The sequence below is a fragment of the Leopardus geoffroyi genome, chromosome A1, assembly GCF_018350155.1.
Source record: "Leopardus geoffroyi isolate Oge1 chromosome A1, O.geoffroyi_Oge1_pat1.0, whole genome shotgun sequence".
Lineage (NCBI taxonomy): Eukaryota > Metazoa > Chordata > Mammalia > Carnivora > Felidae > Leopardus > Leopardus geoffroyi.
In genome coordinates this window covers 219,657,559-219,676,996 of record NC_059326.1, presented here as the reverse complement: position 1 = coordinate 219,676,996, position 19,438 = coordinate 219,657,559, and the positions used below count along the sequence as shown (strand labels likewise).

Below are 19,438 nucleotides of genomic sequence, written 5' to 3'. Positions count from 1 at the left end.
GCTTTATTTTTTTTTTAATTTTTTTAACGTTTATTTATTTTTGAGACAGAGAGAGACAGAGCATGAACGGGGGAGGGGCAGAGAGAGAGGGAGACACAGAATCTGAAGCAGGCTCCAGGCTCGGAGCCATCAGCCCAGAGCCCCACGCAGGGCTCGAACTCATGGACCGCGAGATTGTGACCTGAGCTGAAGTCGGACGCTTAACCGACTGAGCCACCCAGGCGCCCCTGAGCTTTATTCTTTTAATCATCTCATTGATCCAGAGAGACAATTCAGGACCTGTTCACATTGTGGGCTGTAAATGTGACTAAGCTTTTGCATGTCCAATGTTGGAACTGAAGTCTTATGCAGGTGATGATGCTGCTGATGAAGAAGATGATGATGATGATGAACAGTGTTACTATAGTATGATAACATAAATGTGTCCAGAGAGACAGGCAAATAGAAATAGAGAAAGCTATAGATACAGCTCTAGATATAGAAATAAGAATTAAGAAAATTTTTGCTACGGGCAATGTGGGAAGAAAATGTTTTCTAATCAAACGGCTTCATTTTTACCTGTAGAGAATAAAGTAACCAATGAGGAGTAAGACCATATAAGCAATCAATGCCTGTTCCAGATTTTAAAATCTAGAAGTGCTTATTTCTGGCTTCTAGAAAATAATTGTATTGTTTTGTTTTTAAGTGCAGGTATTTTCTTTTGAAATTACAGGAGAAGCAGTAACTATGGGTACTCTCATGCAAGTGTGTTAAGTTACAAAAAACCTAGTAAAAGAGGTTTCACATTTTGTGGATAGGTACCTTATGCCACACAAACTATAAATTATTCTAATATTTATGGAGAAATGAAAGCAAAAAAATTGTCTCTCTAAACTTCCAATGAGCTCAGTTCAAAAACACAATCACAATCATTTGTTTGCTTTCTCATGCAGGCTACATATTTATGTTAAAGTTTTACAAAACTCAAGAGTAACAATAATGCAGCCCCTGGTTTCTTTGTACTATATACCAGAGGATGCTGGAAGAAATGTTGCTTGAGAAAGTTAAACATTTAAGGAGTCATTAGAGTTGACTTGCAGTGACACAGCAAAATACAGTTTAAGTTAAAAGTTATATCTTACTTTGGGGCATCTGGGTGGCTCCTCGGTTAAGCAACCAACTTGTGATTTCAGTTTAGGTCATGATCTCACAGTGTGTGAGTTCCAGCCCCACGTGCTGGCAGTGTATAGCCTGTTGGGATTCTCTCTCTCAAAATAAATAAAGAAACTTCAAAAAAAAAAAACCTAAAAAATTATTTATTTCCTCAAAAGTGTTGTTTAAAATATTTTATTTACATTTTTTCAAAACGATATTTTTACAACCTCACACTGATATATAAAAATTAAATTGAATTAATGTAAAAATGATCTATTTTTAGTACTACTATATAGCCCTTATGTTCATATTTGTTTCTTTTTTCTTTTAATATTTCTATTTTAGGGGCGCTTGGGTGGCTCAGTCGGTTAAACGTCCGACTTCGGCTCAGGTCATGATCTCACCATCCATGAGTTGGAGCCCTGTGTCAGGCTCTGTGCTGACAGCTCAGAGCCTGGAGCCTGCTTCACATTCTGTGTCTCCCCCTCTCTCTGCCACTCCCCTGCACACTCTCTGTCTCTCAAAAATGAATAAACGTTAAAAAATTTTTTTTAAATATTTCTATTTTACTTTTTTAAAGTAGTCTCCACAAACAATGGAGGGGCTTGAACCCACAACTCTGAATTCAAGAGTCACATGCTCTACCTACTAAACTAGCCAGGGACCTCTTTCATTGGTTTCAATGCTTCCATGTGTAATGATTAATTAGAAAATAATCTGGGGGCGTCTGGGTGGCTCAGTCCGTGAAGCGTCAGACTTTGGCTCAGATCATGATCTTGCCATTCAGTGTTTGAGCCTCACATCAGGCTCTGTGCTGACAGCTCAGAGCCTGGAGCCTGTTTCAGATTCTGTGTCTCCCTATTTCTCTCTCTGCCCCTCCCCCACTCATTCTACCTTTCTCTCTCTCTCTCAAAACTAAATAAACACTAAAAAAAGATTTTTTTAAAAGAATCTGAAACCAGAGAGCATTCCTTAATGTACTATGATGTGGCCACAAGGTGGCTCCAAAGACCATAGTATGTTGTTATTTTACTTCTTGAGAGGTGAATACAGTTTTACTAGGAATGTTAGCAGTAATTTACTAAGTGGGAAGATACTTCAGAAACATAAACTCATTTTAACCTTCAAATTAAGTTTTGAAATAAAATTTATATTATTTTAAGATGCAGATATTCAAAACAACATGTCAAATGGTTAAAAACCTTAAAGAATTTGGAGGATTTTGAAGGGAAATGATTATTTGGCCTGCATAATTAATTATTCAACATTTCTTTTGCTTAGGTTTTGATAATTAATTTCTCCTCTAATTCTGCACAATTTGATTCTCAATTGATTTCCAACTAAATGAAAGGAAAATACCTGCAAGTTAATGAACTTTCTCACTAGCATAAAGAATTTCAAAACTAAAGAGAAAGCATGCCTATTTTTTTTTTTAATCTTTAGAGGCTTCCTTCTAAAAGTACACACTTTGAGAATATCTACTAAACTAAAATATATAACATTAACAGAATATTTTAAGTCAGACATCTTAATCATCCATAAGATGAAAACATTTATCCAAATATTATAGTGAAGTCAGGAGGAGAAATGACTGTTATTAAGATGACATAAGAAGACAGTGAATTTGATTAAATAGTAAATATATATATAATACACATAAATATATAGCTATGACCAAAAATGAGGATTATCTTTATTATGTTCACAAAAATACATCTGTTGGCTAGGTTCAGTGGTCTCTATCATGACTTATTTCACCTTTACATGTGGATGGATAATAAACTACTAAGTATATTCTTTCAATGTGTTAACATCTAAAATAAGTACATTAATTAGTCCTGGGTTATAAATGAGACTGAAATATGAAAACTGTGATATAATTCTGGATTTCAAAAAAGGAGTTGTAAAAAGAAAGATATTTATGGACTCACAGAAATGTATGTTTTATGACCTCTATGTTTTGGTTTGTTTTTGTAAGTCATAAAATTCATTCCACATGCCTTTTAAATTACCATATACAGCCCCAAGCCAGAAGAAGAAAAAGCGATTTTAAATTGATCTTCATATCACCTTAAATATGAAGGATGAAAAGAAAGAATTATCTAAATAAAACCTGTTAGAATTTTCACATTTTGCAGCAGATCCTATGTCTTCATCAGACAGTTTCTGGAACCTAGTCTAAGAAAGCAGTAGTCCACTGACCTTTCAGCTTGTAATACAGACTGCAGAATTATTCTTGAGATTTATGGGTATCCAAACTTTAATGGGATTATTTCTGTAATGCACTGCCTCTGTTCATCATTCTTGTTCTAATTCTCATTACTCTGACCTCAAGAAGGAGAATCTGTTAAAAGAACCATTACTGCCTGTATTCAGAAATGGTTCATGTTTCACCTGAGTGAGTTTATGTGGCTTATGGAACTCACAACAGTAAGTCTCTATCTTTCTAATGCTTTCTCCCTCCTCTGTCCCCTTTTTGGGTCCTTATATCATTTTCAAAATTCATGTCCATCAATTCCCTAGATCATGCAATTACTATGTGTGATTCTGAGAATGTAATTTAAGTTTTCAGGTTACATTCTCTCTTTATGCAACTGACATTTTCACAATCATTAGGGAATGAATATATTTATAGCAGTTATATACTGAGCCCTTGCCAGATACCATAGTAGATTGTATGAGCCCTTTCTAATTACAGCAATAGATAAACTGTGTCTTTGGAAAATATATGATTCAAACTTCAAACAAAAAATAATTGGAAAAAAATATGATGTTATCGGTAGAATTAGTGACAAAATCTAACTTAAAACACCAAGGATTTTTCATTCCAACTCAAGCACAAAATTACAATTATAGGATACAAGTTAAAACTGTCAAAAATTTTAAAGTGGTAGTCCAACTCATATTGTATGCCATGGTTAAAATAAAGCACACTCAATATTTATTAAAAAAAAAGAGCATAGATCACATGAATTTACATATAGTAGTAATAATACCAATAAAAATAAAAGGTAACAAGAATATATAGCACTAGAACAGCTATTTTCAGGTATTATATTTTACATTTATAAGTTTTAAAAATTATAATAATTGCACTATTATGTAATTATTAACCTCATTTTACAGATGAAAAAGTATCAGGAATATTAAATATTAAATATATGGTAAGTGACAGAGGATTTGAAGCCAGACAGCCTGGTGCCACAGTCCATACTTTTCTCCATCAAAGAAATTCTAATAAAGGCAACCTTGCCAATCTTACCATTCCAAGAAAGGAACCTCAGTGCTTCTGGCATGTAGGCTTATCACTGTGTAGCCTTCCTATTAAACATGACCTTCATCGGGTGTCCTTACAAGAACAGAATATTGTATCAGAGAAACTTTTTCACAGAGTGACCAAGTTTCAAACACAATGGCTTCTATGCCAGTGCAAATTTTAATTACTCATGGGTTTGTGAGACCTTCTTTCAACAATTTTCAGCAATAGAATTTGGGGGTCCACGTGGCCTTCAGATCCATACTTGTTATTTAGGCTTCATGTCTGGGATGAGAATATTAGTCTCAAATTTAAAGCCCGTGCTATGGGGCGCCTGGGTGGCTCAGTCGCTTAAGCAGCCGACTTCGGCTCAGGTCATGATCTCGCGGTCTGTGAGTTCGAGCCCCGCATCGGGCTCTGTGCTGACAGCTCAGAACCTGGAGCCTGTTTCAGATTCTGTGTCTCCCTCTCTCTCTGACCCTCCCCTGTTCATGCTCTGTCTCTCTCTGTCTCAAAAATAAATAAACGTTAAAAAAAAAAATTAAAAAAAAAAAAAAAGTCCGTGCTATAAGGTGACAATTGTCTATTGCAAACGAGAAGTATAACATAGAACTCCAACCAAGATGGTGGCCCCTAACTGAAGCACCAAATCAGAACCCACTTTCAGGAGGCCACGGAATGAATCTGAGGTTACATAAAAATGTATCTTGAACTAATCTGCTAACACATTGTGGCAATTTCCTGAAAGATGTCACGTGGCTTTGAATATATTTTTAAATTTTATTTTATTTTTAATTTTTTTAATGTTTGTTTATTTCAGAGAGAGAGAGAGAGTGAGAGAGAGCGAGAGAGAGGAGGGGCAGAGAGAGGAGGAGAGAATCCGAAGTAGGCTCCAGGCTCCAAGCTGTCATCACAGAGCTCCTTGCAGGGCTCGAACTCATGAACCACGATATCATGACCTGAGCCAAAATCAGATGCTTAACCAATTGAGCCACCCAGGTGCCCCAGAATATAATTTTTTTAAAAAATATGTGAATTAGAGCCCCAGGTCATTCATTATAAAAGTACCTAGTACTCATCTTTCTTACCCAAACTGGGTGATAACAAATCATGTGATTATTTATTTAATGCCTCAGTGTAGCAGAGGTTAGGTTTGGTTTTTTCTCTCTCTCTCCATGTGTGGACCTTTGGATGCTCGTGCAGTATGTGGCTACAGTAGGCACTTTAAGAATACATACCAAATGGAGGAATGAAAGAATGAATGAAGGAAACAAGATATGAAAGGTTTCTTCAGTAGTTTAAATAACAGAAAATCAAAACTGAAGATTTTGTGTTAGGTGGAGAAATAGGTGACTGACTAAATGATATCCTGTTATCTAATTCACTGCTATTCCATGAAAATTGAAACACTGAAAACATAACTACCGAGGTGCCTAGGTGGCTCAGTCAGTTAAGCGTCCGATTTTGGCTCAGATTGGTGGGTTCAAGCCCTGCATCAGGCTCTGTGCTGACAGCTCCCAGCCTGGAGCCTGCTTCAGATTCTGTGCCTCCCTCTCCCTCTCTACCCCTCCCCTGCTTGTGCGCTCATTTGCTCTCTCTCTTTCAAAACATAAAATAAAATAAAAAACATAGCTACCTAAAATTTCTATTATAACTTATGTAATATTTACTGTGAATGTATTTGTTGTTAATATCTTACATTAGAATCACCTGTCCTCAAGTACAATGTTTACAATATTTGGATTCATCTTTATATATCCAGATGTGGCACTAAGGGACGGGACTGGCTCATAGAAACTTCCCCCAAAATAAATGAAATCAATTAGAAGCTGGGGGAAAATTGAAAGAGTTATTGTTTACATTCCAGGAAATTATTTAAATTTATAAAGGAAAATAAAAGTGAAAAATATAACCCATGTAAAAGAATATGATAACCTAAAACCAAAGGGGGTTAAATTAATTATTGTGAATTTTGCATCATCACAGTGCTTAGCTGCCACTATTAAAAATTGAAAATTTCCATAAGGTGTTTTTCGAGGACAATGGTTGATATGGGACATCACACTTTGCTTCTAGAAAGGTCAGGGTTCTTTTTTTCCACATTTTTTTAACCTTGGCCTTACCCAGAAATGGGTTTGATTTAGACCCTACCTATCAAGTGAAGTGAAATAATGTTTTTTTTCTCTGAAGTCAAAATTATGGTTATCATTTCTCTAGTTTCTCCACTGGGTTGGATGTTCAATAGAGATTGTACATGTAACAATCACATGGCTTTGCCCTAAAAAAGAAAACATGTTTTCCCCTCACTTTGTGCAGATTTCATATTCTATGATGGAGGCTAATCCAGTTCTGAGAAAAAAAAATAGTAAAGAAATGATTTATTATAACTTAAATTTAGTGCTATTCATTTACCAACATTTATTTATTTTTTTTAGTATGGAAAAGAATATTTGTGCCTATTCCCAAGATAGTGAAATTTTACAAATTTAATTTTTAAAATGTAGAACTATCTAGTTATTAAATGTTAAAAAAAAATAGGGCATGTATTTTAAAAGGCATAGTAGCTAGAACAGAAGAGATTCTTAGACAATATGTAGAGTTCTCATTATATTTTTACTTTCATCCATCCAAAAATCATGTCCAGTAGGAAAAAAAAAAACTCCTTTGTTTCATGGAGAGAAATTCTACAGAAAATCTCCACTCTTCAATTCAGCAGGAATACACGCAGAGACACGCGCGCACACACACACACACACACACACACACACACGCATAAAGAAAAAGCAGAAAGATGGAAGAATGCCTCTAGGCCCATGCCTGTATTTAGGATGCAATGTTGAACAAATCTCCAAAAGAATAGCTGAAGCCTGGGTGAAGGAGTTGATCAAGAAACGAAGACTTTCCATAGGTTTTTATTCACAGGCAAAGGCTTTTATACCAGTCCCGCTTTATCTGCTGGGAATACATTCCAAGACCCCCAGTGGATGCTGGGAACTGCAGATAGTACCAAACTATGATTCTACCTATACATACATTTTGTGATAAACTTTAATTTATATGGGCACATTAAGAGATTGACAACAAATAATAAAATGAGACAATTAGAACAATACTGTAATAAAAGTTAGATGAATGTGGTCTCTCTCTCCCTCTTAAAATATCCATACTCATTCTTCTTCATATGATAATGTGAGGTGATAAAAGGCCCACATGATGAAAGAAATGAGGTGAACGATACAGGCGCTGTGACATAGCCTTAGTCTACGACTGACCTTGTGATGTCTGGAGGGTCATCTGTTTTCTAATAACACCTGGCTGTGAGTAACTGAAGTTGTGGACAGCAAAAACTGTACATAAGGGGGGACTATTGTACTCAAGTAGCTAGATGTAGACAGAATAAATGTGCATGTTGGTGGGTTTTACACCCTAGAGAGTAAACATCAAAAAGTCACTTTGGCAACCAAATACTGCTTGAGACTACAGAGCAGGAATAAACCCCAACTTACCGTGATTTAGGAAGAAGCCCCAAAAGAAGAAAAAAAAAAAAACGAAAGAAAGGAAAAACATATATACTTGCCAGGGCTAACTGTTAGTCATTGTGGACTTGATTTTTGCTTATTTGATTGAATAAGTTGACATATATGTTATTTTATTCCAATGGTTTATTTTCTTCATGTATTTGCTAAAGCAAATAAAATACTATACTGTTGGTATTAAAAGTACACGTAATTCCTATTACTTATTTTATCAGCAGAAGATTTAAACCAATGAGTTAGAGCTAGTAAAATATTAATATTTTAGTTATTCTAAGCAAAAATTTAAACAAAATAATAAATATATTCCACATTTAGAAGATTTACATGGTGGACACAAAAGTATTAAAGTCCTGCAGATAGTACAAATATTTTCAAATCTACCTAAGTAAAGGACTACTAATTTATAGCCGATGCTTGTAAGTCAAATTATCCGTAAATATTATGGAACCTCATCTAAATGTGAAGTCTGATTCAAGAATTATGGAAACATTCTTTACTCTTAGAAATCCCAAAAGTTACCATGGTTTTCAAATGGAGTGGATATAACTTGATTTTATTGGGAGCAAAGTTATATACAAAAGGAGGCCCAGTCACATTTTTAAAACTTATATTAGCATTATGCAAAAAATGTACTCAATAGCCAAGGCAAGCATATTGATTGTCTTTGGTCCGTTTATATAACTATGCAAAATTTCAACTTTGATTCTTCTATGTATAAATTCTACATGAACATTGCAGAGAATTACCAGAATAATCCAAGTTAAAACATTTACTTTATTGAGTTTATTGACTATTTTAATTTCCGTAGATTCTGCTTAACTTGAGTATGGTTACGGTTTACGTTTCCCAAATTTTCTACTGAAAACAAAAAGGAGCAATGACAGTTCTTTACAGTGTCTATGAAAGACATTTGCTCATTTTATATCAGTTTACATCCTTATATTACAAACTGGTAATATTCGTGTCTTGCAAAAAGAAGAATCAACATGTCTAATGAAAGACTGCTTCCTGGAAAGTGCAATTTATGTTTAATTTATTTTTAAAACCAGGACTGCCCAACTATTTCAATATTTTCTTTTACAGTAAATCAACAAAGATTCCCAATCAATAAACCAATGTACTGAATATAATAACTCATGTCTATGCATTCTACATTCTGATACTTTGGAGAAGTCATTTTGTTAATAAATGCTGCAGTTCCCATACTTTCCTTGCTAGTGCAGTAAACTACATTGGTGCCAATTTCAATTCCTTAAAAGCCTAGGTGTTACAATATCTAAAAGAAGTGCTTTCATTTTAAGGGACATGAAGCAGCCAACTGAACTGTCATAGACTTTATGCTATAATGCAAAGTACAACGTAATAAATCAAAAGTATAATATAGCAAATGACAGGGTAGTGGCTATAAAAACACAAGACTTACAGAAATATTATTTCATATAGGGTGATATTTTTAAAAAGCACATGGAAAACTCATTCAAGGACCTTTGTAACTGCCATAAGTGAGGGAGGAGACAAAGGAGGGAGGGAGAGAGAGGGACAGAGAGAGGGAAAAAGGGAGGGAGGTGCGATGAGAGAGAGAATGAGTGCACACTACAAAATTTCTGAGCATCATCAGGGTTCTGAAGTGTTTAGACATGTCATTTAATGATGAATTTCCTGTTGTGAAGGAATGTTGTATTATACCTTACAGTCTATTGCTAAATTCTGTCCTGAAGTCAAAGGTCATTCAACTTTGTATATTTTTGCATCAGGTAGAGTATGGAGAATCCAGGACACTTTCTAAAAGAAGGGGGTGGGGTGCGGGGAGGATATTGAGATCACATGGTTTGCTAAAGTGCTTTATGTTACTGGCAAACTCTGTACTACATTCCTCTACTACAAGGGATTGTTATATGAAGGTATTTCAACTCCCAAAGGCAGTCACTATTTTTAAGGAATGCTACATTTTACTTCTTAAAATGAGGCGGCATGTAATTTCATTTTATTCATTCTTACTCAATTTCCAGTTTTCGCTTTCTTTAAATCTACCACCCATGTGGTAATGTTTAACAAATACCTCTTAGCAATACAGAGGACAGACCATCACATACATTGCAAGAGAGAGAAATAGGACGAAAATGTAAAGACATTTGTGAAAATAAAGCATCTCTATTCTTTAAAAAAAATCAAATTACTTTTTTGTTGCAAGAAGTTGCATTGATAATAAAGAGTTAAACAAAAGTTCTTTTGAAACAGTTTTTATAAAACTGTCAGATAATTTAACTGATCAGTGCTCATATAACATTAAGGATAATGCATTTCCAGCAATCTACAACTTTAATGTGATAGATGTTTTCTTACAGGGTTTGACTCTTGAGTTAGTTGAAGTGAGCAGTGACGAAGGAGGTTATGGCAAAGGCAAAAATGGCCTCATGCTTTAGCTACCCTTATGAAAGACACTATGGATTTGAAAGGGCTCCAAGTCTCATACTAAAATGTCAAGTGAAGTGAAGCTGCTGTAAAGCAAGAAGGGAAGAAGAGAAGGGAGGTGACCGTGAGCTGATATTGTTATCTTAGAAAACAGGCACTCCTTGTTGATTGAAATCTTCTCGTTCTTCATGCGTGAAAAAAAAATCTGTAATTTTGAGTGTTGAACTTATTAGAGATAAAAGCAGGGAATGTTATGTTACTGCTCTCTGAACATAGTCCAAATGCTTTAACCAGGAAAAAAAAAAAAAAAAAAAAAGAGAGAGAGAGGGCAGATTTAAAAATATTTAAATTTGGGACATTTCTTTCTACCTGTATATTTCAGATTATTTTAATTATGACAAAATAAATTTTTTTTCAGTGAACTCATTGATGTGAATAAAGTGTCAAGAAAAGGAAAATATATTGCCCTATGTTTACTTTCATTTCTCAAATATGTGTTCATAATGATATTCTTTGGGCTCTGATTTTTTTTTTCAAAATATTCATAACAGGGTATGGTTCATTATACTTAGTATAATGCCTTATCAATAACACTATTGCTCAGTATAAGCTTAATAAGAATGAAGGCACCATTCTTGCTACTTGACTTTTAACTTCAGTTTATTTCAGACAGGACTGCTAAATATAATATGGTTAGTAAAGTGACTTTCCTGAAACCCTAATCAGATAATATTTTAGGTTAATCAAAAGTAGAGCTTTCAAACATAGACTTGAAATTTGGAGATCAAATATCTGCATAAAATTACTTATGATTGGTACAAATAATGCTTATATTTCTTTTCTTATACTTTGTTACTTCATTTCAGTATTTTACAAGCACTTCTAATGTGGTAACAGTATTAGAATGCAATTTGCGGAGTAGAAATAACAATATACTGTGGCTAATAGTTTTCAAACCCAAGGGCTAGACTAGAGACAGTTGGGTTTATATCCATGATTTGTATTAATTGCTTACTATGCAGCACTCTTCCTGATAATAACACTTAACAAAAATATGGTTCACTTTGCTGCTGAATCAGCATCATTGGAGCTAATGATATTCCTGTGCTGCAGCCTAGCGGAATGATTTGGTATAAAAATGACATATTCCTGGAGGACACAGTGTTATCACTTGCTGCAAAGTAGGTTAAGAAACATAGGAAATAAGTCCTATGTCCAGAAATCCCCTAGATAATATATTATCTGCCTCAATTCTTTTGTTTATATGGAAAATTAAATATGAAGATCACGAAATGAATATGAGAGTCTGGACAGGGTTCACGTATTTTGGAATTAACCTTTTGGTTTCAAATATACTCTTTTTCAACAAGAAAAAGCCATTCACCTTTCAGATTACACTACTTTCTTAATAATGTGCCAGAAATGTACATCTCCCTAGATAGAAAATCAATTTTCCATCTTTTTCTTTTTTAAAGAAAATCTCAGTGTGGTAAAAATCTAACTGTGTGATATTAAACCAAATACCTGTGCAGTAGTGGTATCACCAAATAGCTAGTTTTTATAAACATCTAGGAATAACATCTGAAGTATTGATCAGGTACCAGGCAATTTAACCACTGGCCTCCTACATATACATACATATGTGGATGCCATAGACATTATATGTTGCTTTCTTATTTTCCTGTTTGTTTGGTTTTTTCCAAAGCATATAACTGTATGGAATCCTATTCTTTGATTGGAGTCAGGGAAGGCATATGCATTCACCAGGAAAGTCAATTTGTTAGCAGCAAGTATTTGAAACCAAAAAAAAAAAAAAAAAAAAAGTGTCTGATTTCCTGAAAACAGACATCGACTCATACTTTAAAGACAGCTGGGGAGAAAAAAAAGTGAAAGGAAACGAAGGAAGCATTTCTTTATGTTTTTATCATCAGGATGGATTTGTATTTGATGGGTCCCAAACACACAGACACATTCTGCTTATATTTGTATACTCCCCGATCTCCCCCCACCATAAACTACTTATGCATTACACATTGAATACATTTGTGCCACATTTCGTACACTGCAAGCATTAGGGACAAGGTACATGATCTATGCAACTTATATACCTATTTCTCTCTGACACAACCTCTTCCTGTTTTCTTCATCACTTAAGCTAAAAATGAACCTAGAGCTCTTGTCAATGACATAATGTTTTCATGAAAGTTCTACTAATTAAAAATCCTCACCATACCAGACCTAAAAAATGAGCACACTCTTGCCAAGTGTTATTCACCACAGAGAAGCTCTTGTAGCTACATTTTAAAGAAGGATAGGGAGGGGGATGGTGTGGAGGAAGAAAGTCTACCAACATATGCATTGAAGTATAACTGTTGTCAGCATCAGAGGGACAGATGATTTTTAATATAGATCCTTTAAGAAGGAAGAAGAAGAAGAAATAATGCATCTCCAAACAGCTGAGAGTAAAGGATGTGCAGTTTTGGATAACAGAAGCTTTTACTGGGATGAAGAACCACTATTATAAAGAGATTTCTGGTTTTTTGAAGCAAAAGATGATAGGGCATTTTCAAAATGATGTTTGTCTTTGATTGCACCTGTACCCCCCACCCCCTTTTAATGATGAGGAGATGGTAGGTTTCTATTGTGGTGACATAAAAACACTTTCGGACTACTGCTTTTGCCCATACTTATAGTGCTATCAATAGTTACTTGTTGGGGACATGCATTTAGACTCGCAATGTGCTGCATTAATTTAACACCACATAAAATATGGATTTTATTGCAGCAGAGACAATAAATGCTGCTGACTACATGCATTTAGTCTCCCTTCTTCATCTTTCCCCTTGCACTTCTGACTCAGATATGAAATGTGCATGTAGGAATTATGCCTCTTCTATTTCTGATGAATGCCAATCTCTTTTATTTATGTAGATGCTTAGTGACCATTGACAGTTTCAAGGAATCTGTCGACCGCCTGTCATTTCTCTTTATACTGAACGTACAATGAACTATGACTAGGAATAAGCACAGAGTGAATCCATTCGTATGGAATGCAAAGTAATGTTAGATGATGTGAGAGTTCACAGCAACAAGGTTATCTCTTCAACTGATTTTTAAAATAAAGACAAACTAGTATGAGCATGACAAATTACACTCCGTGATCTGTTTCTAGCATTTGTTCAGAGTGAATGAATTCACAAACTCTAGTATGATGACCCACTGTTGAGCATAATATATAATTTAATCTAGTTTTACGTTACCTCCATAGATATTCAAAGCCGTTGTTTCTAGAATCTAATATATAGAGTTTTATGCTTATTAATTTCTTCATGTGTTAAAATAAGTATGTGGAAATAATTGCTAAATACAACTTAAAAACAAACATTACCCCCACCCCCACCCCCACCCCCAGGGAGAGAAAATAAAAGACCTTAAGGGGGTTAGGGGGAAAAAAAAAAAAAAAGAGGAGGTGGGAGAGATGAAGTCTTCCTACCTTTTTTTTTTTTTTTTTTTGGCAGCTTCTGGATAACGGAAGTTGGTTCCAGCCAAAATAACCCTGGAGAAATTGTCACTGTGTCTCCTTTTTGTTTGTTTTCGGCTGTTGTTTTCTATCACTGATGCTACTCCAATCTAACTCAAGCTTTCTCTCAGCATTACTTTCAACTCTGGACGGCAGGGAACCGAAGAAAACGGGGGCGAGCTCTCTCTGATTGGCTTTCATTCAGTGCTTCTGATTAAGAGGAAGGGAGAAAAAGGAGAGGAGGGGAAAAAAGCCCTTCCTCACGCGGAGAGAAAGGTTCTGCTGATAGAGCGGCAGTCCTCGCCATGGGAAGGTTAGAGACTGGGGAAGTGCCGGCTTTTGCTAGCACACAGCGATTTGCAAGTGAATGCGAGGGGAGGGCGCATCCAAGACGAGAGCTGTGGATGAAAGGCTTCCCCTCCCCCGCAGGGCAGAAAGACTCTCTGTTTCAAGGCTAAGGTAATCAGCCCAATCTAATCCGGCTGTGTCCGTCACGCAATCTCAGGAACAGGACTGCTTCTTGCAATTCTTCTTGAATAGATACTTCTTCTGACATATATATTCCTGCACCACCCTTACACCAGACTACTGAAATACAAGTATTTAGCCGAGTGCCAAATCACGTTGCAACCAGATCTGATACGTTCCCAGAGTGATTTGGGTTGAGGTTTATGCTTTTCATTTAATTTTGCTTGCAGTGAACTTTCTTCTTTGATTCTCCAAATACCTTATTGTTGTTACTGCTTGTCATAGGAGAACATAACCTGGCTGATCGTTTTTGGAACGTCCGTGAGCCAGTCTGGTCTCCTTAATCTGATATCTGCTTTGCATTTTTTTTATATTTTACAGATAAAATATTTTATTCATGATTCAAATATACAGTTAATACTATTAAAATGTTTAGACTTCGGACTTAACACAGTCTCTTTTTTTTTTCTTTTTTTCTCAGAAATTTGAATTTCATGCCCAAATGTGTGTGGGGGCGATGTAAGTACATCTGGGTGTTTCTATTTATCTATCAAACATCTGATTGTCCATCTCTCTATTTTCATCTATCTCTACATTAATTTGTATTCGACCAAAACCTTACCAAAGGATGTCAGTATAGTTCCATAAAATAATGGACACCTTTATATTTTTCTGGCTACATATAGATGTCTTTTTAAAGTAAATAAATTTTATAAACATACTATGAAATAATAATGTACTATAAAATGATTTTACAGCTGGAGAAGGGATTGTGAAGATAATCTTGTCTAGCTATGACTTTTATAAAACTGGACAATACTTCTTAGAAATGTTAAATGACTTGCTTAAGGTCACAGAGCTAAGTGGTGATATAGTTAAAACTATAATGACTTGATATTTAATAGTTATATAAATATGTTTACGTAAGTATATAACATGTATTACATGTATTTATAATTCCACTTTAGTACTGTTTCTGAAATGTCATACCACCTCCTGGGCACATATCTGATTATTGCAATATCAGTAGGTCCTTTATACAGTAAGCATAATGAGAAAGGAAAGAAATTTAATCTGGGAGGAAAAATGGGGGGAAGGAGATGTTAATTCAGATTGCAAAAAAGTTTTAGTATACCAAATGTTATTATATGACCAATGTTACTAACTAGTTTTCTATTTTAAAATATCAAATATTTCTGGGCCACCTAGGTGGCTCAGTCGGTGAAGCGTCTGACTCTCATTTCAGATCAGGACATGATCTCAAGGTTTTTGAGTCTGAGTCCAGCCTAGATCTCCAAGCTGACAGCACTGGAGACTGCTTGAGATTCTCTCTCCCTCTCCCTCTCTCTCTCTCTCTGCCCTTTCCTGCCCATCGTCTCTCTCTCTCTCTCTCTCTCTCTCTCTCAAAATACACAAATACACTTTAAAAAAATAGAAAATATTTCTGCTCAACAAAATGATATTTAGAGCAGAAAAAGATTTTCGAATCTTGATGTCACATACGAGGGCACTAAACTCTGGAAAATTGTAATGTGTGTGATAATCGAGTTAGAATTCTTAACCTGATCTCTGGCTTACCCATAGTTTTTTCAACAGAATGCTTTAACGTTAGAGTCAGGTAAAAATAAGTACTCCAATTTTTTTCCTGTAATGCATTTGTTAATATACATTAATATACATGTGTGTCTTCAATATAATACTGCCATTGACATATTAAAGTTAGTTGTCAAGAGAAATTGTAGAATCTCATACTGTTTGTATGTTATACAGTCTTTAATTAAGTGCAGGAGGGATGATGGACACACACATGATGGCCTCTTTTTGCATGCTTGTTTCTTGTTAGTTTTAGAGTAAATGACTGCATATGTGATGAGTTATTTGGATTACATTTAAATGGGTCCAATTTAAAAAAATAACCAAAGGCTGAAATCAGATGTGAAATGCTATTTTATTCATGAAAATATATGATGTGATGATATATTCCTAAAATAATAGTTTCTCAACAAGACAGAAGTTTGTTCTTCTCTTACATAAATTTCTGAGTTGGTATCATTGCCCTGCTCTGTGTAGTCATCAGAAACTCAGATTGTCTTCATGCTCAACCATTATTAAGGAATTGAATTCATATGTATGACCCAAGAGAGATCACCCCCACATCTGCTTTTTATAAAGAGAAATAAAATGAAGAAGAAAAGGATGCTCCCTTCCCTTAGAATCTTCTGTGATTTCATTGGCTGGAAACTAGATACTTGACCACAAATTTGTTGTGAGAGAGACTTGGAAACATAGTATTTATTCTGCAAAGCCATTTGCCCAGCCAAGGCCATTGATACTTTTAGAGAAGTAGATAACAAAATTGGATACAAATAGCAGTAGTGCTGGCATATGTTTTCTAGCTTTTTAGAGGAAAAAAAGTGTTTTTGTCTAAAATTGAAATTCATCGTAGTGTTGGAGAACGGCACCCATGCAAAATGATTGTGATATTTTAAAGCTTTACAGTATGAGACAATGGTCTTGCCTGTTACTGCATTTTCTTTTATGATCAGGCAATATATGTAGTAAATAATAAATAAAACATCTATGTATTCCAAAGTTCAGGAAATACAGATACAGATATATGAAAGAGAGAGAGCATTTGAAAAATGAATGTATTAAAACTTATCCCATTTTCCTTGATACCCTCCTTTTAAAAGAGCGACTCATATGCTATCTTATTGAACATAAGCTTTAGTAATAAAAATTAAAATACAGAACAAACAGAACATTACTTCAAAATTAAAACCTCTAATAAGGAGTTTTGTTTTATTAAACAATATAATTTTCAATTCCTTCTTTTTTTCACTCTGTAAATGGGTTAACAGGATTCTGCAAATCTTTCTATTTCTTTTGAGTTTTCTGTAGAAATATTACGCAAACTAGTTCTGTGAATTAGGTAAAACTGCCTTAGAGTCACCAACGTTAAGAAATGGCAACCCACATGGGCGCCTGGGTGGCTCAGTTGGTTAAGCGTCCGGCTTCAGCTCAGGTCATGATCTCAAGGTTGGTGGGGTTGAGCCCCACCTTGAGCTCTGTGCTGACAGCTCTGGAGCCTGAAACCTGCTTTGGATTCTGTGTCTCCCTGTCTCTCTTCCCCTCCCCCACCCCCCGCTTGCTCTGTCTCTCTCAAAAACTAATAAAGATTATTATTATTATTATTATTATTATTATTATTATTATTTAAATAAATGGTAGCCCAATGAAAAGCCCAAGAAAAAGAAGAGACAGTAAAATCTGTATGAATGGGATCAATGAGTCAGTGCCTCAGAAGTATCCCTCATTGCAAAGAGAGGCCACAAGTCCATTGTAAGAAAATAAAAGCAGATGAAAACTTGACACAAGTTATTTCTATACTTTGTTTTTTATTTTTATTTCTTAAGGTCCTTAATGTTTATTTATTTCTGAGAGAGAGAGAGAGAGAGAGCATGAACCAGGAAGGGGCAGAGAGAAAAGGGGACAGAGGATTCGAAGCAGGCTCTGTGTTGACAGCCTGACGTGGGACTTGAACTCACAAACCATGAGATCATGACCTGAGCTGAAATCAGATGCTTAAACCCACTGAGCTACCCAGGCACCCCTATTTCTATACTTTTAAAACTAAATGAGAAGTTGCACAAAAGATGCCTTACTATAATCATAAAACACTCAAAAAATTGAAGAGAATTCTATCATTATAATAATGGGATCTTCTGAAGGCTGACCACCTTCAGCAAATGTAAAATACTCAATTTGGTTAAAACCAATTAAATAAAACAACCTTCTATTTCGTGTGGAATTATATGCCTAAAAGTTGTCATGCTGTTGCTAAATAATGTGTCAATCTTTAAGGTGTCACTTACTAAAGAGCTACATACTTGTTAAAATCAGTAGCTTCTCAGCCACCCTTCCCTGGGTTCCTTTTAATCTCTAGTATTAGAGATAATATGAGTTTCCATTATAACAGGAAATTAATCAAACCTAATTCTCCCTCTATGGCTATGAGATGAATGTAGAGAATGTCTATACCACTTCCTTCTCCACAAATACATTGGAGGAAGAATAATTTTGCGTAGTATTTTGACACTTTTTTTTTTTTTTTCCTAATTTCCTTCCAGTCTGCCTTATGGACTGTAGAGTCTGGAAAACTAAAAATTACATTCCCCTGGCAGTGAGTGCTCAGGGTGGGGGTGGGGAGTGATTCATATGCTGTTTTTCAGATGTCCTCATGATCCTTAAATTAGAAATTGAGTCAAATAAGGAGAAAGGGAAGGGGGGGAGACGTTGATCTGGCCACCATGGAGGAAGCATGGTTTTGCAGCCACCCTTACCTGAGGCCGTGGTGACAGCTGTTTGCACCACAGCCCGGGATGTGTGATTCTGGGGCAGGAAGTACACTTGCCAATCACCTAGTCCTTCTCCTTCTGATCATGTTGTAGGCTCCCATCTACATTCAAGATGCAATTATCACCACCACCACGGCCATCATCATCATCACTAACCTGGTTTCTGTTATCTGCAAGTAAACTGTCACTGAAACCTGTTTATAACAGTAACTTCTGTTACTGTTACTTTTTAATCGTATTTCAGCATATCTTAGATCACATTACTTGGAAGCAAGGGGAGGGAAGACTGACCAGAGAAAAGTTAAAGGATCAAATAGCCAGTTATATTTTTAAAAAATGTAATTATTTTGAAAAACAATCAAGAGTTAATGAAAGAACATGTGGTCTTAAATTTATTTTGATCTTCCTGCCCCTCCCTTTATGAGCCAGGTGTTCTGTGTACTTTAGGTGTAAAAGTCAGGGCTGGTTTTCTCCTAATTTTATCAGATCAAACCTGAATCACACTGATTTTTTTTTTTTTTTTTTTGCTTTCTATTTTTAACATAAAAATTTTTGGTTACATATGAAACGATTTACAAATAAATTGAATCCCATCTTCTTAGCAAGACACAAACAAAATAGATTGAATACTTCTCATGTTTGATTGAAAAGTAAATTCTTACTCAATCTGACTGTTTGTATCCATACCCGAATAAGGTTAGTGGCCTACTTTAAATTTTGAAACATTGGTGAAGTGAAAGTAATCAGGATTGAA

At 35.3% G+C, this 19,438-nt stretch overlaps 1 protein-coding gene and 1 long non-coding RNA gene across 3 annotated transcripts in view; one reads left to right on the top strand and one right to left on the bottom strand.

Annotated features, from left to right (window-relative positions):
• LOC123578451 (cadherin-10) overlaps positions 1 to 14,218 on the bottom strand; it is a 210,674-nt gene extending 196,456 nt beyond the window's left edge. For both annotated transcript variants that reach the window (XR_006702391.1, XM_045441328.1), the window contains exon 1: positions 13,832 to 14,218. The gene's annotated coding sequence lies outside the window, so the exon portion shown is untranslated. The remainder of the gene's footprint in view (positions 1 to 13,831) is intronic.
• On the top strand, positions 14,205 to 16,523 carry LOC123578472. Its single transcript, XR_006702392.1, has 3 exons — positions 14,205 to 14,317; positions 14,808 to 14,845; positions 15,573 to 16,523. It is a non-coding gene; the product is annotated as an uncharacterized LOC123578472 (long non-coding RNA).
• The last annotated feature ends 2,915 nt before the right edge of the window (positions 16,524 to 19,438 follow it).